Source organism: Macaca mulatta, chromosome 2 (genome assembly GCF_049350105.2).
Source record: "Macaca mulatta isolate MMU2019108-1 chromosome 2, T2T-MMU8v2.0, whole genome shotgun sequence".
In the NCBI taxonomy this organism is placed as follows: Eukaryota; Metazoa; Chordata; class Mammalia; order Primates; family Cercopithecidae; genus Macaca; species Macaca mulatta.
The window spans coordinates 23,148,981-23,173,375 of NC_133407.1; the positions used below are offsets into that span (position 1 = coordinate 23,148,981).

Consider the following 24,395-nt stretch of genomic DNA (forward strand, 5'->3'; position numbering starts at 1 on the left):
TGCTTTCTGCTAGCTTTTGAATGTGTTTGCTCTTGCTTTTCTAGTTCTTTTCATTGTGATATTAGGGTGTCAATTTTAGATCTTTCCTGCTTTCTCCTGTGGGCATTTAGTGCTGTAAATTTCCCTCTACACACTGCTTTAAATGTGTCCCAGAGATTCTGGTACGTTGTGTCTTTGTTCTCATTGGTTTCAATGAACATCTTTGTTTCTGCCTTCACTTCGTTATGTACCCAGTTGTCATTCAGGAGCAGCTTGTTCAGTTTCCATGTAGTTGAGCAGTTTTGGTGAGTTTCTTAATCTTGAGTTCTAGTTTGATTGCACTATGGTCTGAGAGACAGTTTGTTATAATTTCTGTTCTTGTACATTTGCTGAGGAGTGCTTTACTTCCAATTATACGGTCAATTTTGGAATAAGTGCGATGTGGTGCTGAAAAGAATGTATATTCTGTTGATTTGGGGTGGAGAGTTCTCTAGATGTCTATTAGGTCCACTTGGTGTAGAGCTGAGTTCAAGTCCTGGATATGCTTGTTTACTTTCTGTCTCATTGATCTGTCTAATGTTGACCGTGAGGTGTTAAAGTCTCCCATTATTATCATGTGGGAATCTAAGTCTCTTTGTAGGTCTCTCAGGACTTGCTTTATGAATCTGGGTGCTCCTGTATTGGGTGCATGTATATTTAGGATAGTTAGCTCTTCTTGTTGAATCGATCCCTTTACCATTATGTAATAGCCTTGTTTGTCTCTTCTGATCTTTATTGGTTTAAAGTCTGTTTTATCAGAGACTAGGATTGCAACCCCTGCTTTTTTTTTGTTTTCCATTTGCTTGGTAGATCTTCCTCCATCCCTTCATTTTGAGGCTATGTGTGTCTCTGCATGTGAGATGGGTCTCCTGAATACAGCACACTGATGAGTCTTGACTCTTTATCCAATTTGCCAGTCTGTGTCTTTTAATTGGAGTATTTAGCCCATTTACATTTAAGGTTAATATTGTTATGTGTGTACTTGATCCTGTCATCATGATGTTAGCTGGTTATTTTGCTCGTTAGTTGATGCAGTTTCTTCCTAGCATCGATGGTCTTTACACTTTGGCATGTTTTTTTCAGTGGCTGGTACCAGTTGTTCCTTTTCATATTTAGTGCTTCCTTCAGGAGCTCTTGTAAGGCAGGCCTGGTGGTGACAAAATCTCTCAGCATATGCTTGTCTGTAAAGGATTTTATTTCTCCTTCACTTATGAAGCTTAGTTTGGCTGGATATGAAATTCTGGGGTGAAAATTCTTTTCTTTAAGAATGTTAAATATTGGCCTCCACTCTCTTCTCGCTTGTAGAGTTTCTGCTGAGAGATCCGCTGTTAGTCTGATGGGCTTCCCTTTCTGAGTAACCCGACCTTTCTCTCTGGCTGCCCTTAACATTTTTTTCTTTCATTTCAACTTTGGTGAATCTGACAATTATGTGTCTTGGAGTGTCTCTTCTTGAGGAGTATCTTTGTAGCATTCTCTGTATTTCCTGAATTTGAATCTTAGCTTGCCTTGCTAGGTTGGGGAAGTTCTCCTGGATAATACTGAAGAATATTTTACAGCCTGGTTCCATTCTCCCCATCACTTTCAGGTGTACCAATCAGACGTAGATTTGGTCTTTTAACATAATCCTGTATTTCTTGGAGGCTTTGTTCGTTTCTTTTTACTCTTTTTTTCTCTAAACTTCTCTTCTTGCTTCATTTCATTCATTTGATCTTCAATCACTGATACCCTTTCTTCCACTTGATCAAATTGGCTACTGAAGCTTGTGCATGTGTCATGTAGTTCTTGTGCCATGGTTTTCAGCTCTATCAGGTCATTTAAGGTCTTTTCTATGCTGTTTATTCTAGTTAGCCATTCGTCTAATATTTTTTCAAGGTTTTTAGCTTCTTTGTGATGGGTTCAAACATCTTCCTTTAGTTCGGAGAAGTTTGTTATTACCGATCATCTGAAGCCTTCTTCTCTCAACTCATCAAAGTCATTCTCTGTCCAACTTTGTTCCGTTGCTGGTGAGGAGCTGTGTTCCTTTGGAGGGGGAGAGGCACTCTTATTTTTACAATTTTCAGCTTTTCTGCTCTGGTTTCTCCCCATCTTTGTCGTTTTATCTATCTTTGGTCTTTGATGATGGTGATGTACAGATGGGGTTTTGGTGTGGATGTCCTTTCTGTTAGTTTTCCTTCTAACAGTCAGGACCCTCAGCTGCAGGTCTGCTGAAGTTTGCTGGAGGTCCACTCCAGATCCTGTTTGCCTAGGTATCACCAGCAGAGGCTGCAGAACGGTAAATGTTGCTGCCTGATCCTTCCTCTGGAAGTTTCGTCTCACAGGAGCACCCAACTGTATGAGGTATCAGGCAGCCCCTACTGGGAGGTGCCTCCCAGTTAGGCTCCTCGGGGGTCAGGGACCAACTTGAGGAGGCAGTCTGTCCATTCTCAGATGTGAAACTCCATATTGGGAGAACTACTACTCTCTTCAAAGCTGTCAGACAGGGATGTTTAAGTCTGCAGAAGTTTCTGCTGCTTTTTGTTTAGCTATGCCCTGCCCCCAGAGGTGAAGTCTATAGAGGCAGGCAGGCCTCATTGAGCAGCATTGGGCTCCATCCAGTTTGAGCTTCTGGCCACTCTGTTTACCTACTCAAGCCTCAGCAATAGTGGACATCCCCCCCTTTGTCTCGCTGCCGCCTTGCAGTTGGATCTCAGACTGCTGTGCTAGCAGTGAGCGAGGCTGCGTGGGCGTGGGACCCTCTGAGCCAGGTGCGGGATATAATCTCCTGGTGTGCCATTTGCTAAGACCATTGGAAAAACTCAGTATTAGAGTGAGAGTGTCCTGATTTTCCAGGTACCGTCTGTCATGACTTCCCTTGGCTAGGAAAGGGAAGTCCCTGACCCCTTGCACTGCCTGGGTGAGGCAATGCCCTGCCCTGCTTCAGCTCACACTCTGTGGGCTGCACCCATTGTCTGACAAACTCCAGTGAGATGGACCCGGTACCTCAGTTAGAAATGCAGAAATAGCCCATCTTCTGTGTATCTCACACTAGGAGCTGTAGACTGGAGCTGTTCCTTTTCGACCATCTTGGAACCTCCCCCTATTTCACTTATTTGTTTTTACTTTTTTTTTGAGACAGAGTCTTGCTCTGTTGCCCAGGCTAGAGTGCAGTGGCATGATCTTGGCTCACTGCAAACTCAGCCTCCCGGGTTCAAGTGATTCTTCTGCCTCAGCCTCTCTAGTAGCTGGGACTGTAGGTGTGCACCACGGTGCTCAGCTAATTTTTGTATTTTTAGTAAAGATGGGGTTTTGCCATGTTGGCCAGCCTAGTCTTGAACTCCTGACCTGAGGTGATCCGCCCGCCTCAGTCTTCCAAAGTGTTGGGATTACAGGCTTGAGCCACTGCACCCAGCCCAGAGGTAACTACTTAAATCTCTAATCCATTTATTCTGATCTCTAGATTGCCAAATATCTTGTATTGCTATTTCTTCATATACCAATTTTATACTGCATATTGATATTCTTTATGGGACAAGAGGAATTAGCTCTCTTATACCATCCTCCTGCTTACTTCATTTAAAGATATATATTGCTAATAATACTTTAGAACTATTTATAATTCTTGATAAGGTTTTTGTTAAATAGTGTTTATAAGTACTATGTATTATTTACTGCAAAGCCAACTAGTGTACTCCGTTCTATTTCTCATACAAATTCTTATTTTTCTGCAAGTTGATTGTTGCTTCTCTTTTTAAACTTGCTTAGTCATATACCTACTCTTAATTTTCTTTCATATGCCTCATTATTAGTATTACTTTGCAATAGTTAAATAGACCAGATAATGTACCAATTACATTGTTTGTATCCAATCTGAACTTGTTTCTTTCTAGAGCCATACATACAGCTGTCATGTGAGACTTTACCTTTTCTCATCATCTCAATATTGCTTTACATTTCTGATTTGTGTTGGACACTTAGTTTCATGAATCCTTTCTGTTTCATAGTTAACTGCCTAATCTGGTTAAAGCCAAACCTCAAGGATCAGATTAGTAAAGAGTACAGTGGAGAGAAACATTCTGAGACCTTACATGTCTAAAGATGTCTCTATTCCATGCTCAAACTTAAAAGTTTTGGCAGGTATAGAATTCTAGGTTGATAGTCGTTTTCTGTCAGAATTATAAAAATATTGCTTTTTTGTTTTTCTCTCTTCTATTGTAGCTATTAAAGTCTGATGATTTTCTGATTCAAATTGCTATGATTATAACTTTCCCTCTACTTTTTTGGATCTGTTATTTTGAAATATTGTAGTAGTGCTGCTTGATATGAATCTTTTAAAAATTTTTCCAATAACTGTACCTAGACATTTTACCCTTCTAGTCTGAAATTTTATATTCTTCAGTTCTCAGGAAATGCCCTTTAAAAAAAAAAAATTTCCTCCCATTCACTTTCTCTTATTTCTCCCTTAATTCTTAATAGCCAAATGTTAAACCTTCAGGGCTGATCTAAATCTCTCTTGCCTGCTCCCTCCTAATTTTATAATCCCTGTGTCTTTTTATCCTACATTTTGTGAGAGTGTCTTGATGTTGTCATCCAGCCTACCTATTAAATATTTTCCTTTCTATCAAAGGATGTTCATCGTGACTTTTCTGATTGTCTCAATGTTTCAGGAAGAGATTCCAGGAACTGACAACAAAAGGTGCCAACAGATCCACTAGGGAGATGCTAAAGAATGATGAAACTACAAAGGTAACTAGTTTGCTGAAAAACAGTTGGACTTTTAAGGTGTAAATCATGAAAAGAAGTTGTTTAATGTATTTTTTAATACCATAGCCTGTCAACCATATTATCTTGAAGTTTTTCTCTACCCATGAAAGGAACTTGGGCGATTTTCAGGTATTAAAAATAGTCTAAATTAGACAATTGTCTTACTAGACAACTGGGGACATCTTGTCTTTCCGGGGGTCCTTTTCAGGATGACTCAATTTCTGTTCCTTTCCACATGCAACCTTCAGGAAGTATAAACCTTTGTCCAACTATCAGTGAGACGCAGCAAGCCTTCACTGTAGCCCTTTCTCTTTGTTCTACAGTTAGGGGCAACTCCAGACAGCCTCACTCCCACTTTTGACTTTAGCAGGTCCAGCTGGATATCAATCACACTGCCCCTCAGAATTTTAGGGAGATATACGGCAATATCTTTGAGTATTTCTCTAAAAGTCAACTCGCTTCACTTCTGGGGTAGAGGGGGCAATCCCCTTACTTTCCCGGGGGGAGATAAGCAGCAAAGAACACACTGTTAACTCTCTTTAAGAAATTCTCATGACCAGCCTTCCTCAATCAATCTTATCTTCTTTCATATGTGCTTCAGGTAGGTGATGAAAGGGGATGTAAAGTCAGACTCACTTTCTCTTGCATGGTCTCAACAGGTGATTTGGAATCTGTTGGTCTTGGACTTAGCTAAAACTGAGTACGTAAGAAAATTTGCATTTAACAACTTGTTTCACTTAGGTAATTTTATCTTTATTTCCAAAAGTTCTTTCTTCCCCTCGCCCCACCACTTTGTTTTCTGCTTCCCCCCCACCACCCCTAAACTGAAGGTCCCCTACTGGTCTTGCTTCCATGAGTGGCCGTGACCAGAAAACAAGGGAGAAGAACCAGTAGTATGGGGAGGGCTCATCTCCACAATTTTCCATTTATACACACAACTCACAGACAAGCATGAGTAAGCACTGCAGTTAGAAGTTGGCAGCAGAGGAAGGATAAGGAATAGGTGAGGAGTTGGGGTGTTATTAAAAAAATACCCTCCCCCCAAACTGAAGTGCCTGCGGGGTACGTGGTCTGTTTCTGTCAGAGCGTTTGAGCCAGATCGACTCCATCCAAAACAAGGACTGGGTAAAATAAGGCTGAGAGTTCCTAGGCTGCATTCCCAGGAGGTTAGGCCTTCTAAGTCACAGGATGAGATAGGAGCTCAGCACAAGGTACAGGCCACGAAGACCTTGCTGATAAAACAGGTTGTGGCAAAGAAGCCAGCCAAACCCCACAAAACCAAGATGGCCATGAAAATGACCTCTGGTTGCCTTCACTGCTCATTAAACGCTAATTATAATATATTAGCATGCTAAGAGACACTCGCACCAGCACCCTGACAGTTTACAAATGCCATGGCAACATCAGGAAGTTATCCTATATGGTTTACAAGGGGAAGGGATCCTCAGTTCTGGGAATTGCCTGCCTCTTTCCCAGAAAACTCATGAACAAGCCACCCCTTACTTAGCATATAATCAAGAAATAACTAAGTATCCTTTGTGGAGCAGCCCATGGCACTGCTCTGCCTATGGAGTAGCCATTCTTTTGTTTCTTTATTTCTCTGATAAACTTACTTTCACTTTACTCTGTGGACTTGCCCTACATTCTTTCTTGCATGAGATCTAAGAACCCTCTCTTGAGGTGTGGATCAGGACTCCTTCCTGTTAACACTTCAACCCAAGAGGAATCAGAAGATCAAAAGTAATTTGGGAAGGCTAGAACTGTCAGGGATGGAAGGGAGAGGAAAAAGCAGAGCTTGGTGGGGAGCTGTTTGGCAACTGGGGTGAAAGGATTACTGTCCCCCTGCTGAGATTCTCCAGTCCCTTCCTGTCTGTTAGGAACACAGCAGCCTGCAACCCCTGTGGGCAGGTCTGGAGCTTCCAGATGTTCCAGGAAGGGGGCTCACAAAAGCTTTCCCTCCAGGGAGATGATGGCACTGCCTCCCAGCTTCTCTGCCAAGGTGCAGTCATTCTTGACTTTCGCGTAGCAATTTGCTTGTAATTCATGCTTGATCCCCGTCAGCTTTTTCTTGATAGTGTCCTTGGAGTTGGCACAGATCATTTTGCTCTAAAGGGGTGCAGACTCAGGCCCAGAAGCTGAACACCAGGTCCTCCTTCTTGCTCTCGTTGGTCTCACAGTTTGCATCATAGACGGTATTGTGGCAGTCTTTGGCAGCATCTTGACAGAGGTGGTGGAGAGGCCATTGACAGTCTGGCTGACATCACCCATCAACATCTGCTTGCCCTCCTTGAGGATGAGTTCTTGTCCTCACTCAGGCAGAAGAGTACCACCTTCCTGAGCTTCTTCACCTCCTCTGGTATCAACAACTTGTGCACCTTCATGTCATTGGATACCTTGGTGATGCCATCAGACAGACACACAGGAAGCTACATTTCCAGAAGTCAAAAAGAGATGGCAAAGAGAGCCAGAGAGGAGGAGCTCTGATTGGACCTGCTCTTTATTTTATTTTTTTAATATTTTATTTATTTTTATTTTATTTTATTTTATTTTTTTGAGACGGAGTCTCGCTCTGTCACCCAGGCTGGAGTGCAGTGGCCGGATCTCAGCTCACTGCAAGCTCTGCCTCCCGGGTTCACGCCATTCTCCTGCCTCAGCCTCTTTTTAAATATTTTTATTTTTTGAGACGGAGTCTTACTCCGTTGCCCAGGCTAGAGTGCAGTGGTGCAACATCGGCCCATTGAGAGCTCCGCCTCCCGAGTTCATGCCCTTCTCCTGTCTCGGCCTCCCGAGTAGCTGGGACTACAGGCACCTGCCACCACGCCCGGCTAAGTTTTTTGTATTTTTAGTATAGACGGTGTTCACTAGGATGGTCTCTATCTCCTGACCTCGTGATCCGCCTGCCTCGGCCTCCCAAAGTGCTGGGATTACAGGCGTGAGCCACTGTGTCCGGCCCTGAACCTGCTCTTTAATAGTACACAGTATCTTCTAATTTATCCAAGACTAGAAATCAATGATTTTCATGATTTTCTTCCATTTCCTTTCTTAGCTCTGCTTCCTTGAGTGTCATCTTTTGTTTGTTTACTTTTGCTTTCTAGTTTAGCAGAGGCTTTCTTCATGTGCTTGGTGATCCTTGATTGCCTATTGTCATTTAATATTAAGGTACTAGAATGTGAATGGTGTTTAAGAAGGGAGATAAACTTGTAGTTAAGCTGAACACACTTAACTGGAAGTCTTCCTGGGTTTTGAAATCATAAATTTAGTTTAATTTCTAAATCTTATCCCTATATTCATCCATTTTAGGTTTGTGGTTTATGTTTTTTCTCCAGCTCTTCATCGTGGTGTGGGCATAGAGGTCCACCATAAAAATGTGTGGCCCTTCATTATCTAGGACAGTGTGGGTTTTCTGAAGAGTTCCTAAACTAGAGCTAAGTTATGGAAAATATTTCATATAAAAATGGATGAAATATACAAGCCAAAGTTATGGCATCTACTTTCCCATTCCAGGTATGCGTTCATAGTTTCAATTTTGGAAGATTTTGAATAAGTTAAAAGAAAATCCTTGGGAATTTAAATTGAGTAGACTACTATTATAGTGTACAGCCACTCTTAGATTACTATGTTTTGTTGTGTATGAATGTTAGGGCGCAAATGGACAAATTCATCTGTTGCTAAAAGTGGCACATTTTCAGATAACTCTATTGTGGTAGGTTGTTCTTTAATAATGACCACAGCAATCGCTCTTATCCCACATGTCCTTTTGTAATGTGGCTGTGCCATTCCTCCTACTTTGGGTCTATTTCTCCTCAATCTTGTCTGACCCTGTGGTTTGCTTTGACTAACAGAATGTGGTGAAAGTGATGCTGTGTGTTGGCTGGGCCCAGAGCTTCAGAGATCACATGGCTTCTGTTTTTGCCTTGAGCCTCCATGTTTTTGCCTTGAGCCCAGGCTATTCTGTTGGAGAGAGGTCAATGGAGGAGCACTGAGGCACCCCTGCCAACAGCCAGGACCAGGGCCCCAAACATGTAGGTGAGGCCCTTTTGGATCCTCTGACCCCAGTAATGTGCAGACAACCCCACATGAAGCCAGGAGAAACTGGACCTGCTGAGTCTTGCCTAAGTATTTGACCCACAGAATCATGAGCAATAGAATGGTTTTTGTTTTAAGCAACTAAGTTTGGGGTTGGTTTGTTATACAGCAATAGAACACTGACCAACTCTCTTTAGAACTATTTAGAGCAGGGATTTCCAACTCACATTGAATTTTGGGTATCTGCACTTATGTGCACTTCTCAGAGGATCGGGGCCACAGCTTCTGATGTTTAAAGGAGTCTTTGTCTTCGAAAAGACTAAGAACCATTGAATTATGGGCCATTACAAGTTAAACACAGTATCAACAGATTTTACTTTATGTTTATACAATACATGCTTATGCCATTATAAAAATATGATTTTAAAATTATATTAATTCAAAGATGTCCCAAAGTCATAGTAAAAATTTTGTTTGTATCCTTCCAGAGCACAAAAGTATTAGGGATCTAGTTGGAGAAATTAAAATGGCATATATGTATTTATATACATGTGCCAATGTGTATACTGATATATAAATGAATGTACTTGGCCAGTAAGAAAATCAGATCTTTGAAATAGTAGTATGTATTGCAAATATCTTGTGTTAGCTTGTTGTTTGTCTTTTGACTTTTGATGAGAACTTACTTTTGTTTTGTGGTCAAATCAATATTTCACTTTCTAGCTCTTGCATTTCATGTCACTCCTAAAAAGGTCCTCTTTCCCTAAGTATAAAATAGACCCATATTTCTTTTAGAACTTTGCAGTGTCAACTTTTTCTTCGTCCCAATCATTTATCCCTCTATGGCATATCTGAGGTTTATTTTGTGGGAAGCAATGAGGTAGGAAGCTTGCTTTCCCCCACAACATTTATTAAATAGTATATGTTTTCATCACTCATTTCAATACCCACCTCTTATACTGAATTTCCATATGTATTTGGGAATACCTCCAGACCCAGTGCTGCACTATTCATCTTGCTACTCCAGTAACTCATTGTTTTGATTGCTATTGCTTATAATGCATTTTATTTCATGGAAAAGTGGTCTTTCCTTCTGTCTTTTTTTTCTACAAACTTTTTCCTTCAACTATTATCTTTTAATTTTTTCAGATGAACTTAAGAATCATCACTTCAATTAGCATCCATCCTTCTACTGCCTGCCTCCACAAATTCCCCAAATAATCCTTTTTTTTTTTTTTTTTTTTTAATTTTAGAGAACATCACATTGAATTCACAGCTTCTTCTGGGGAGAAGTTACAACTTCACAACACTGAGCTCTCTACCAAAGAGCAAGGTGTCTTTGCATTGATTCAAGACTTAAATGGCTGACGGTGCAATTTTTTTTAAATTTATTTTTTGAGATGGAGTCTCACTCTGTCACCCAGGCTGGGGTGCAGTGGCACGATCTCGGTTCGCTGCAACCTTTGCCTCCTGGATTCAAGTGATTCTCCTGCCTCAGCCTCCCGAGTAGCTGGGATTACAGGCGCCCACTACCACTCCTGGCTAATTTTTGTATTTTTAGTAAAGACGGGGTTTTGCCATGTTGGCCAGGTTGGTCTTGAACACCTAACCTCAGGTTATTGGCCCACCTCGGCCTCTGAAAGTGCTGGGATTACAGGTGTGAACCACTGTACCCAACCTGATAGCACAATTTAAAAATTTTATTTTGGTCTCTGTTAAATTTTCCTGTAGATACTTTAACTTTTTTGGTCAACAAAAAAGACAGTGTATTACACCAATATTCAGTTACCTCTAGCTTGGTGGAAGCAGTACCTAACCACTCCATCCAAGTAAATGATCATGGTTTTTCCCTGTACACTTCAGACATTCTGGTCAAGTTCCCAAAGTCTGAATGCATCACACGTAACTTGTAATGGGTCATTTGTCCTGTTTAACTCAGGAATAATTGTACTCAACAACCCTGATGGTTTCTAAGCTTATCCTAAACTTACTGTGCCTCATACTGAAAAAGGTCTGCTTGTTAAACACAGATTTCCACACTGGGGTTATACCACTTGGAAAAACAGTGCTCCCAAAGGGAAACCCAAAGTTCCTTTGATGGACTTACAGGCCCTGTAATTTGAAGGATATAAAGAATGAGCATGTTTAAATATCAATGTTGGGTGGATACCTCAAAATTTCCCAGGTTCTATCCTCTGCTCCATAAATCAAAGTATTTTTAAGGGATTAACTGATTAACATTGAGGCATTACCTGGGGTTTGACTATATGCTACAAGACTGAAGGAAGCAGGTGTTGAGTTCACTGGTAAAGAAGCCAAATCATATCTCTGGTCAAAAACAACAACAAAAAAGTAAATCTCAGGTTTCACAAAAAGCTCCTTTAGCACTTTTTTGAGAGGTATGTTAACATCAATAATTCTACCTACGGATTCACATAAATAGAAGTCTAGATTCTAAATATCACTTTGGTGCTAGAAGTGAGACTTAGCATTTAGAAGCAATAAATTAAATATTTGACATGAGGAACAAAGTAAAATGCAAGGAAATGGCAGAAGGGAAAAAGGTTGGAAATCCTGGGTCAGGGACTGATGAACTAGTAATGGCGTCAGAGCAGACAGGCTTTTTATTGGCCAAATTTTCAGTTGTATGTCCTGGCCCTGGAAAGCTCCTTTTCTGCAAATACCATAGATCAGTTCCAAGGATGATCAGCCATAGTTTCAAACTGAAGCTGGTGTGAGAGTACTACTACAGAGAAAGTAATATCTTATGGAATGGTGATAAGACCTTACGAGTCCTTTTAATTTACTATAATATTTTGAGGAAAGATAAGGAAGGTAATAGGAAAAAAAGAAAATGCCCTAATATTCTTTCTGAAAACATCCTGGCAATGTTCAATGACTGCACAGAATTTGCTGTGGAGAGGAATCGTAAAGATTAGGAAGTGGGTGTGGGGATGTTGTAGAGGTTGGGGTGACTTCCGGGGTCAGAAGTTCCTTAGCAGCGCTTGCCTTTGTCTAGATTGATGCATCAAGAGATCCAAAGGCAAAACATCCATTAGCAAAAAAAAGAAAAAAAAAAAAAAGATGATCTTTATTACAGAGAAAGCATCCCCACTGTTCCAGAAACAGACTGATTTATGGCAAACTTTTGACCACCCAAATTAAACTGTGACACTGAGATAGTGCTAGTTACTTTTCTAATGAACAGTTCTAGGCTAGATCACTTTTTCAAAAGAATGAAAAGAAGTGATCTGAGAGTATATCCTGAATCAATAAATGTCCATCTACAACTAACACAGTACAGAATCCACTGTGAACATCTCTCTTTTCTGGATGGTAAAACTCCTTAATTCTACCAATACAGGGTTTACTTCACCATCAGATCACTTTCTCATCACGACCTGTGTCTTCTCAGGCAGTGGTGAGCTCTGTTATTCAGGAGAAAAAAAACAAAACTGCCATGCATGCATGCAATCATGTTGAATGGAATTTTTAGGCCTGTGAGGAAAAGACCCTCATTCGTGGGTTTTTATGGTACCTGACAGCTCTTTAATTTTGGTTGGTCAGATGAGATTGTCTGGGACAAGGGATGGAGAACAGGCATAAACTAAGAATGTGTTGAGAAGAGAAATGGGTAATGGAATTGATGACAGTCTTACCTATAATGCAGCTGTCAGATTCAAAATACTCAAACTCCCTCACCCTGTCTCAACATGGCCATTCCACAGAAGGGAAACTAGTTATCTTTCCAGGGAATGAAATGGATGCTATTAAGATACTCCCACAAGGATTTAGTTATTATGTGGGCATTGTCTATGTCATTAAACTGTATCCCAGGAGGACCTGAGGGTTTGATGGCAGACTCTCAGGATCACCAGGATAAGAGGGTGAGAAAACATGCATGTCACTTCCCTTATTCCTCATGTTCCCCCACTTTTCAGAGGATAAAACTTCACCATTAATCTAAACACATCATTTGCCATATAAGAATTTTCTGTCATCTCCCCAGGTCTGAGAACACAAATAAATTGGTCCAATGTATTATTGAAAATCATCTTTAATATTATAGTTAATAAGAATTAATGGCTAAATTAGGTCTTCTTAAATCTAATTACTCAGTGATCAAACATAAACATGGAGTCCCGGGGCAAGACAGAGCATGAGTTACTATCTATGCTGGGCACTATAAGAGTTAAAATAAAACGTTTGTTCATTGACACAGAGAAAAGGACATTAAGGATATTGTCCGATGACAATGCTGAAAAAATCAAAACCTTTCTGAAATTCCCTTCTGTTTCGCAGGTCATGAGAGAGTTTCAGGGTGATAATTTTTAAATGTGGAAGCCACTTACAATTCTGCTAAGCACTATTATAGTGGCTATGTGGCTGGGTGAAAATCATTCTTTCCGGAAGACCAAAGAAGTCTACATTTTCTCCTAAAGATTTCCTTCTTTAATAAGGACTTGAGCAGATCCCTGTCATTGTTCTAGATAATGGATTACCTACACATACATTTCCAAGTGTAATGACACTCTTGCTTATTAAAGACCTCTCAGCTGAAGGGGTAGAATATTATGAACTGGCCAAGCCATTCATTTTCTTGAATATGTTATTCAGTATTTTATGCTAAACCAGCAATACACCATCCATTTTAGTACAATGATCCTTATGTTCAATAAAATTGAAGTGTCGCATCATAAATCATTATAGTCATTTATTTTACATTAGACACATTAGCCACTATATTCCATAATCTATTACAATAAGGTGGATTTAAATGTACCCCAAGGAACTGCAATAATAACTCGAGAACCAAATATAGCAATTTACGGATAAAATATGCTTAACCTAAAACTGCACTAGCTATCGTGATGGCGGTGAACTCTGAATAGAATTTAGTGCTGATGGTGACTGAACTCAGCTATACATAAAGAGGGAGGAAAGAGAAAAAGAAATGGCAGACCTTCCTCTAATTTTCTGTTCATTAATTTAAAAAATGTACTAGATGATTACACTATCCGTGAGACAGACACATTTGGCTGGAGGAACTCATGCTCAATTGAAACTTTTTCTAAGTAACACATGTTCAAAATCTCTAGTTAACTATTCAACAGGATGCCTGTTGTTTCCAACAACAGCAGTGTCTGGGAAGGCTTCGTCAATTCAGACGAATTCTACTAATTCCGCATTTGTGAAAATTCAGACAGGCTGGGTGGTGTGAAGAAAAAGGTTTGCATATGTGATTCATAGCGTAAAAGAGGTACCCCGATAATGTTTTTATACCAGAGAAGCATTTCAAAATAGCCTTAAGTTTGTAGGAGGCATTCTTTTACTAATAGTTGAGATGATAATTATAAATTCTTATCAATTAATGAAAATCATTTTCTCAAATGATCTCTTAGATAATATTAGCCTACTCCCATTTCCTATATGTATCTAAAAGCAATAAAACTGTGTCCTATAATTCAGATTCTTCACTAATTTGGCATCCCTCCACTTAATCATGGATAGTGAGGTCTTTGTAATTTTAGGTAAATAGTTACTACTCATGTTATTTACACTGCTAAATAGCTCACTCGGCAATCTCAGGTCTTTGAGATATGATCATGAAATGAGACTAGCCGGATATATTATATTGCCGGATATGAAGTCCTTGCTGTTCAAGATTAAAATATGTGTTTGTTTCTGTGTTCAGTTTGAGATAGCATGACCCAGAACTGGTATAGTTAATTCTTCCTCAGGAAATTAGGGAACAGATTTACATTTCCCATTTGTAAGTCCTCATTCACCTACCTTCCCTTCCTACCTCCCCTCCTTGCTCCCTCCCTTTCATCCAACCACCTAGTCATCAGCCAATGATCCATTTAGTGACTACCCTACTTATTTAATGCCTTCTCTGTGCCAGACACAAGGCAGGCACCAAGAACACAAAAAACAAGACAAGGCACCTAACACTTGTAATAAGATATTTTCTATGATAACATTATTCCTTTTATCGATGCAAAAATGTTGTATTCTTTTACATCATTTATGATAATCAAATACTTAACAGTTAGTTATAAGATTTCCCTCAGTCAACATTTATAGAATTATAAATTTATACATAAACCAAATTCTGAGGGGAAACAGAGGACGTTGGTTGGCTAAATGACCTGGGGTGAATAATTTATTCTGTCTAACCCTCACTTCTTCATCGGTACAATGAGAGGGTTAACTGGATAGTTTCTTAGAGTTCCTTCTCAAATTTTAGGACTTGAATCATTTTCTCTGTCCTTTATAGTCATCGGTTCCATTTATTAAAATGTCTCCAATGCAAAAAGGGACAAAAAAGTTAAAGAACTAGAAAATCTCGTCATTGTCATATTTGTCAGTCCCTTGCAATCCACTCTATACTGCTTCGTCTTTTCCTTTTACTGTCAACTGCTAATACCAAATGTGCTGTTCTCTAATCAGTTTGCTGTCTAATTTATGCCCGTAAAATATTGTTACCATCTGATGACGGTGCGAACACCAAATCTGTTGTCTCTACTCTTCTAAATTCTCTTTCAGCATCAGTATCATCCTGGCTTTGCTCTTTTTCAGATATATCTGAATTATACATTATTTCCCCCAGGCATGCTTTTCCAAATTAAATAAAATTTCATTTTCTGTTTCTTGCCTTAATGCTACCAGATGACTTGGCTTAAAATATTTACAGATTCCACTTTGTACCATTTTTAATAACTTGGCCCTATTGTATGTGTTTATTTTATCTTGTGTTTTAGAGGGTTGTGGTTTGTGCTCACCCATAATTAAGGCTTTCCTCTAATACCATATGTCACCTTTGGCATGCTCTGTCAATTATGGAGAAAAATTATGTGCCCTACCTCTAGATAGATGGAATAAAAATTACATAAATAAATAATAAAGATATATAGATACAATGGTCCTCAGATCAACCTATGGGCTCAATAGGGTGCCTCATAAAAAAAGTTTATGTAGACAATAGACATCTATCTGTACAAAATCTTTAGGCCAAATTTAGAAATATAAAAATATTTCTGAGCATATTATTTGATCAAAAAACAAATATAAAACAGAGTCCAGTCTAGTAGATCTAGGTGACTGATAGAATAAATTTAATGTGGAAAGTAGTTACAAATATTTTGGACAATCTGAAAACGAAATGGTATGATGATAGATTAATGTAGGTCAGGTGCGGTGGCTCATGCCTGTAATCTCAGCACTTTGGGAGGCTGAGGCGGGCAGAACCCTTGAGGTCAGGAGTTTGAGACCAGCCTGGGTAACATAGTGAAACCCCCTCTCTATTAAAAATAAAAAATAAATTAGCTGGGCATGGTGGTGCACGCCTATAATCCCAGATACTCTGGAGGCTGAGACATGAGAATTGCTTGAACCTGGGAAGCAGAGGTGCAGTGAGCTGAGATTGCGGCACTGCACTCCAGCCTGGGCGGCAGAGCAAGACTCTGTCTCAAAAAAAGATTACCAGAGGCAGGAGGCACTATGCATCCTAGGCTGGAGAGGTAAATGGTCTCATCCAAAAAGCCAGGAGCCTTCCATCTCTTGCCAGTGCTTCCTTTTGGCCAAATCAGGTAAAAGGATAAGTGGATTGAGAGGGAAGTTAGGGAGTCTCAAGCTTCTGAGCCACTCACTGTGCACACTCCTAAGACCTGGGAGGGGTGCTAGCAAACTGTGTACATGGTCATATGTATACAGTTTGAAAAAGTATAGTATTTTAATTTAAATAGTTACAAGTACTTTCTTTTTGTACTTTGATATCCCCTGCATTATACTTCTCAAGTACGCCCCGATCTAGGGACTGATTAGGGGGAGTTGAGCTGGGGATTCATTTAGTTTCTGTCTAGTGGGATATGTGTATATGGTTCACAGTTTTTTTTTCTGTGTAGATTTAAACCATCGGTTGTAGCTGACGTAAGAATTGAGGGCTACTAATACCACTCATTGTGTGAAGCCTGGGAATACCAGAGAGCCTGTAGACATAGACCTGCCCCATACGCTTAAGAATTTTTCCACATCCAGCATGAATTTTAAATGCCCACCAAGTGGATAAAGAAAATGTGGTACCTACACACCACCATGGAATACTACACAGACATTAAAAATAACAAAATAATGCCCTTTGCAGCAACATGGATGCAGCTGGAAGCCATTATTTGGTTTTCTGTTCCTGTGTTAATTTGCTTAGGATGATGGCCTCCAGTTGCATCCATGTTCTCATAAGTGGGAGTTGAACACTGAGTACTCATGGACATAAAGATGGAAGCAATAGTCACTGGGGACCACAAGAGAGGGGAGGAGGGAGGCGGAGAAGGAGTGCAAAATTGTTGGGTACTATGCTCACTACCTGGGTGATAAGATCAATTATACCCCAAACCTCAGCATTACACAATATGCCCATGTAACAAACCTGCACATGTACCCACCTGAGTCTAAAATAAAAGTGGAAAGTATTTTAAAAAATTAAAAAATGAAAATATAAAAAAGAAATACTCCACCAGACACTCAGATAGGTGAAACAAAAGGTTTTTGTTGATGTCTTGGTGTTAGAATGGATTGTAGTAATATACACACACCCATTGTGCCATTTTACCTGGCATTCACCTCAGATGTCTCAACCCCAAGAAACTGATGACAGATTCATTGGTTGCAACACAAGAAACTTAAACTATCTTAAAATCTCACAGCTCTCCTGTGAAAACAACTTGATAGAGGTTTTCCCACAATTGACAATGATCCCTACAATTTATGTAAGATTAATAATGTTATGAATGGGAACTTTTCTAAATTGTCAGTAATAAAAAAGTAAATTCCAATTAGCATACTGAGGAAAGACAATTATATTTCTGCTTTTCCTATAGAAAATTATTGTTATAAAAAGAAACAAAGATGAAGCTAAAAATTCTAGGAAAAAATTATGAGATATATCTCAACAGTTAATAAAATAAGACCTTATTTTTCCAGATTTTTTTATTTGTTCTTGATTTTTAAAATTCTGAGTAAATTTTTAAGATTTGTAATGTTTTACGATTTTTTTTTGAGAAAGAGTCTGGCTGTGTCACCCAGGCTGGAATACAGTGCTATGATCACAGCTCATTGCAACCTCCAACTCCTGGGCTCCAGGGATCCTCCTGCCTCAGCCTCCCAAGTATCTGAGACTACAGATGCATACCATCACACCTAGCTATTTTTTTTTTTCTTTTTTGTAGAGATGAGGTCTCACTATGTTGCCCAGGCTGGTCGTGAACTCCTGGGCTCAAGCGATCTTTCTGCCTGGACCTCCCAAAGTGCTAGAATTACAGGTGTGAACCACCACGCCTGGACTGTTATTTTTTTCTCCTAGGAAATAAATATTCCCTTTTGTACATAATTTTGTATGTATAATTTTGTATTATGACTAAAGACAGCCCCCAAATTGCATAAACTTTAGATCCTATAAACTTGCTGACATAGGAGCTTAGGAAATGAATTTTAGTTACCTAAAGCAACACAGAGTAGAATAGGAGAAAGGTGGAGAAGAGATCTGGGAGCCAGTTAGCAAAAGACAAGCACTACAGTATATTAAAGAGCTTGCAAAATCTCTGGAAGGTCCAGGGAACCAGACGAAGAAGTTTCACAACCAGAGATAATCGCTGACATCATACCAGGGAGTTGGGGAAACCTACTTACTTCCTACATTAGGCATAAGCATTCCAGTTCAAGCCACCAATGTACTGATAATGAATTTTGAATGGTATCAACCACTGACGTATCTGCCAGGGCTGTCTCTAGAAACCTGATGTAGATCTTGCAAACCGAACCACACATGCATGTCTGTTTGGGTCACTAACTCTTAATTCTAAGTCTGGTTTATCTACATTTGATTGGAGTAGCCAGGGTCACTCATCCGAGAGAAAAAACAAGTGGGTCTTCTTATTCCCATAAGACGGGAACGTCCAAAGAAAGGATTAATGCTGGGAAAACAAAAACAAAAACAACAAACAGATATCCACTACATTCCACCACCATCATCCCTATTTTATAGAATGGAAACAGAAATGGAAGCCTTGACCTGGAAAGCAATCTGCCCACATTCAAATTAGGTAGAAATGGATAGAACCTGGATGCTGCCTCCAGACTTGAAGACACAAACTCAAATGCCTCTAGAATCCAGGATGTGATACAGATGGGTGGAGAAAAGCAGCAGTACAGTGTGATGGAAAATATCAACAGACCATTGGTCACCAGGACTGGCGGCAACAGGGAGTGGCAAGATTGAGGCGAACCAGAGAGCTCATGACCATCTAAGAAGGACAGCTGCTCCCAAGTTCCTCCTGGCTGTGGCTTCATGGGAATGTTCCCCAGTGGGGCCATCTATGCAGATTGTAAAAGAGAGGTTAGAAATCTAGATTTTTATTATGAAATGTCCCGATTTTTAAATGTTTTTAACAATTGAAAAAACTTTGTGACTATTGTTGGGGCCACAATTGTACAAGCTCATCTGCTGCTAGATGATTACCTCAGGCTTCTATTTGCAATTTCTGCTCCAGAGAGAGCTCTCACTCACTAAATTATACTTCAATTAATTGCATTTTACAAACCCACTTTTAACTCCCAGCCTTTACTTTTCCTCTGTACTTGACCAGAGTTGAGTCGGAAGGTCTGAATTTGCAATCCTGACATACCGCTTATTAGCGATATAATCCTGAGTCCTTTAACTTCTCAAAATCTTAGGTCTTTATCTGGAAAATGAAAAAAAAAAAAAAATCCACTCTGCCTACCTCCTGGGGTTGTTTTGAGAATCAAATGAAACAATGAATATGAATGTGTTTTGAAAGCTATCAAAATCTACAGAAAAGTCAGTATATTACTTTTAATGATAACCTTAATTTTCAGAAAAGTAATTACCCCAAATTCCTCCTTTCCGTTTATAGAAAATAACACATTAATTTTTCTTCCGTGTCTGATTCTACCCCCATCATCCTTGGCATTTCAAAAATGATTGCCTTGTAGTCAATAAGTTCATTAACCACTTCCCTAAACACCACAGGAAACAACTCATCTCCCCCAAAGAACCCATATTTTGAACACAAGCATTTATTTTTTTACATACTTTTTTTCCTTTTTTTTTTTTTTCTAACCAAGTACAACACTAATGAGTTGTGTTTCACTTGAACTTCTGTATGGAGATTTCAGGGTAACTGACTTGAACAAGGAGGCAGAATTTCTTAGGAGGTCAACCAGCAGGCAGAGCTTGAGTGTGAGTATCCACATCCCCCACTGTCATTCCTTGCGTTTTTTGAGTTTGTGTCATGAGCCTGAACTGTCTATGTACCATATGTGCCCTGGGGAAAGCCATTCTTATTGAAAGGCAAAATAAAGCCATCACTTATATGAAGAATGGAACCCATTTGGCAATGATATTCCTTTCCATGTTTCCCTTCTCCGAACATTCTGTTACAGAGCAAAGACAGGCATAAACCTCACCCTGCTTCCCTTGTGGAAGCCCTCGGCTACCCCGTCGTGAATACTGATCTGGCACTATCTGCCACCAATGGGAAATGTTTGGGGGGAACATCTACATATTTGATAGTATAGCTTTTGTTAATTAAATACAAACTATAAACAGAGAATATGTGACAAAAGGAAAAAGTCCAGACTTGCAAAGTTCTTTTTTAGCTACAGGAGGCCTCTATGAGGAGGAAATGAAGATATCCTTTAGTACCGACCCAAACTGTATGGATGGCTAGTGCTGTATCTTTTAAAATTCGTACCAGTGGACTCTTCTAATAATTGTCCACACAGGGCGGTTCAGAATCTGGTCTTCACTCCCATTCTTTGTACTTGCAGCTGGTACTCAATTCTGTTTTCACAAATATGCCACGTGCATCCTCTCTTTCCCCTTCTTGAGGTGGCCGCCCTGTCTGATATGCCTCTCCTTTATGCCTGCCACCTACTTAGAATATAAAGATCTTCAAGGCTTGGAAGAACCCCAACACCCTCTATGAAGCCTTCCCTGATTGCGCTAATCCCCCCCAAACTTCTTTTCTTCTGACCTTGACCCACAGTTTAGCATCAAATGTTGTATCCTAGTACCTAAGTGGCAGTCTCATCTGTTCCATTGGACTTGAAGTTTCAGGGCCATTATGTATACATCGCCTTTAATTTCCGGAGTGTGCAGTTCAAGGCAGTGGTTGGCACAGAATATAAACTGAGTAACAAATTTATTTACATGCAAATTCTGGCTATATCTCATGGCTTCCAGAACCTAAGTGCTTCAGAGTAAAAACACTGACATAGGCACTGCCTGAGGAAGTGCTGTACATGCTGTTTCGAAAAACATTCAAGGAGCTGTTGAACAACCACTGGCACAGATGGTACAGAGTGGAGTCATGTGTGAATAGAGAGGGGGAAAGAAAATGGTAGCCCAGACAGGGATGGTTGTCAGCCCATAGTCACGCAGTAGATGAGTGGTAAAAGTAGCACTTAAACCCTGGCATTCCAGCTCCCAGCCTAGACTCTTTCTAAAAGTGTTCATGGACAATCACGTATCTGAAGAAACACTCTGAACATACTGCATTTTGTCTGCTACACGGTATGTGGAGCGGTCCAGGTCTCATGTGGTTACTACATGAAATGTCCAAACCCCCTATTTCCACAAGGGTAGAGACTTTTGTTCATTGTGATAACTCTGAGTGCTTTTCACATACTAGGTACCAAAAAATATTGACCTAATGTTGAATGAATGAGTGCCTAGAAAATCTGAGTATCAGTCATACAGACGAGGCTGTGTTGCAAAAACAATGCTCAAACTTCAGCCACTTATAAAAATGAAGGACTATTTCTCACTCATGCTCCATATCCACCATGAGTTAGCAGGAAACTCTGCTCCATCTCACCTTACGATGAGACCCAGACTAGCAAAACAGCCACCATCTTGAGTGCTGCTGGTCACAATGCCAAAGAGAAAGAGCACTGGAGGGTTTTAAATGTGCAGACAAATGGTTGGCCTGGAAGCTACACACATCATTTTCACTCCAAATTCACAGGTCAGACTTCATCGCATGGCCTGTTCAACCATAAGGGGCCAGCAAGGGCAATCCTACCATGCTGCTAACAGGGGAAGAGGCAATAAATACCTGTAGAGCAGCCTTTGCGACTTTCATGAAGAATCTTTGCCTTCAGTGCCTTTAGTTTCTTTAAAGCCATCAAGTAGGTTGAAGAAGAATAAACAGTCTGGAAGAAGCCATCCTTCATGTGTGTAGGTAATGTACAAGGGAATTCGAGACATCTGTTTCGTTACTTCTCAGGTAAGAAGCAATTATGAGGCTGGGCGCGGTGGCTCATGCCTCTAATCCTAGCACTTTGGGAGGCCGAGGCGGGTGGATCACCAGGTCAGGAGATCGACACCATCCTGGCTAACACGGTGAAACCCCATCTCTGCTAAAAATACAAAAAATTAGCCAGGCATGGTGGCGGGCGCCTGTAGTCCCAGCTACTTGGGAGGCTGAGGCGGGAGAATGGCGTGAACCCAGGAGGCGGAACTTGTAGTGAGCCAAGATCACGCCACTGCACTCCAGCCTGAGCAACAGAGCAAGAGTCCGTCTACAAAAAAAAAAAAAAAAAAAAGAATAGTGGCACAATGCAGGCAGAAATGACTGGGGACAGGAAAAAAGAGAAAGTTAGGAAAATCAGCAAGGTACTTTTCTACAGATCAACAAAGGGGTTTTGGTTGATTTCATGGAGAGTCTGAATCAACAGTGATGCGGTTTCCCCAAAGGTGAATTAAATTTTAGGTTACATTAACAGAAATATAACTTCTAGAATGATGGAGGTGATAATTCTGCCTAACTCCACATTGGTAGAACCACATCTGGGATATCATGTTAGTGCCTAGTGAGGGATTAGTGCAAACAGAGGAACATGACTGGATTGCTAAAGAGCTCAATATTCTGCCACAAGAGGAACAAAGAAAGTAAATTGGAATATTTAACTTGAATTAGAAAATACTCACAGAGGCTGGGTGCAGTGGCTCATGCCTGTAATCCCAGCACTTTGGGAGGCCAAGGCAGGTGGATCATTTGAGGTCAGGAGTTCAAGACCAGCCTGGCCAACATGGTGAAACCCTGTCTCTGCTAAAAATACAAAAATTAGCTGGGCATGGTGATGCATTCCCACCTACTCAGGAGGCTGAGGCACGACAATCGCTTGAACCTGGGAGGCGGTGGTTGCAGTAAGCCGAGATCACACCACTGCACTCCAGCCTGGGCAAGAGAGCAAGACTGTCTCAAAAACAAAAACAAAACGAAACAAAAAACACTCAGGGAGAAAATGATAATAGTTTTTAATAGCTGAATGATTGTTGTGTTGAAGAGCATTCATCCTTGTCCGTATGCCGGCAAAGCATAGGAATATGACCAAGGTAAAGAACTTACAAGGAGATAGATTTGTACTTGATACCAAGAAGAGTTCCTTACAGAACTATCAAAATACAGAATGGCATGTTTGGAGACTTAAAAGGTTCCCCAATAGCAAAAAGATTATTGTGGTAATCAAACATCGGCCATGTGGAAATTAAGACGAGGTGATTTCTAAGATTCCATCTCACTCAAACACATGATTTTAAGTTCCATGGTATCTACTCCTGCACTCACTGCTGGACCTACAGCTGTACCTACTCGTGGGCACCATAATTTAGGAGAACGTTTTAGAGGAACACAATCCTACAGGGCAGGGATTAGCCAACTTTTTCCGTAAAGGGCCAGATAGTAAATATTTTAGGCTTTGCTGGCCATATGATCTCTATTGCAACTACTCAACCCTGCTGCTGTAGTATAAAACCAGCCATAGATAATATGTAAACAAATGAACATGATTGTGTTCCAATAAAACTTTATTTATAAAAGCAGGTTTGGGGTAGCATTTAGTTTGTGGACCTTAGTTTGCAACCCCCTACTACAGACACTGAGAAAGATTCTAGCTAGAGAAGCTGCTTATCTAAGAAATCTACACCCTCTGAGTGCCTCGTCCTCATTCTAGTGACAGAGGCCAAAATGTTATAGGACCTACTCATCTCTGTCCAACGACAAATAAACTAAATAATTCCTGGCTTAGCAGGGGGTACAGAAAGCTCTGATCAAAGCACAAGTATTTGTGATAATAGCTTGAAAATACAAAAGAGGAAATGAAGATATTTTTGCATAACTTTCAAACCTGGCTCACTGTTGGAAACCAAAAACTGTGACCAGAGATGCCATTGAGGAATTTGTGTGTTGGCTAAGGGACTTTTGAGATTGGCAGTAATCATGCAATCGTATCAACACTATGCTGAGAACTTACATGGCCATATTACAGATTTTTTTTTTTTTTTTTGAGGCAGAGTTTCATTCTGTCTCAAAAGCTGGAGTGTGGTAGTATGATCTCAGTTCACTGCAATCTCCGCCTCCTAGGTTCCAGCGATTCTTGTGCCTCAGCTTCCCGGGCAGCTGAGATTACAGGTGTGTACCACCACACCCAGGTACTTTTTTGTATTTTTAGTAGACACGGGGTTTCCCATATGTTTACTATGTTGTCCAGGCTGGTCTTGAACTCCGGTTCTCTATTGATCCGCCTGC

The 24,395-nt window shown here is 40.3% G+C and overlaps 1 protein-coding gene and 1 pseudogene across 1 annotated transcript in view; both read right to left on the reverse strand.

Moving 5' to 3' along the window:
• Positions 1-24,395, reverse strand: part of RARB (retinoic acid receptor beta) — a 772,903-nt gene that overhangs the window by 270,951 nt on the left and 477,557 nt on the right. The gene's annotated exons all lie outside the window — the stretch shown is intronic.
• Positions 6,582-24,395, reverse strand: part of LOC106997137 (cofilin-1 pseudogene) — a 50,643-nt pseudogene continuing 32,829 nt past the window's right edge.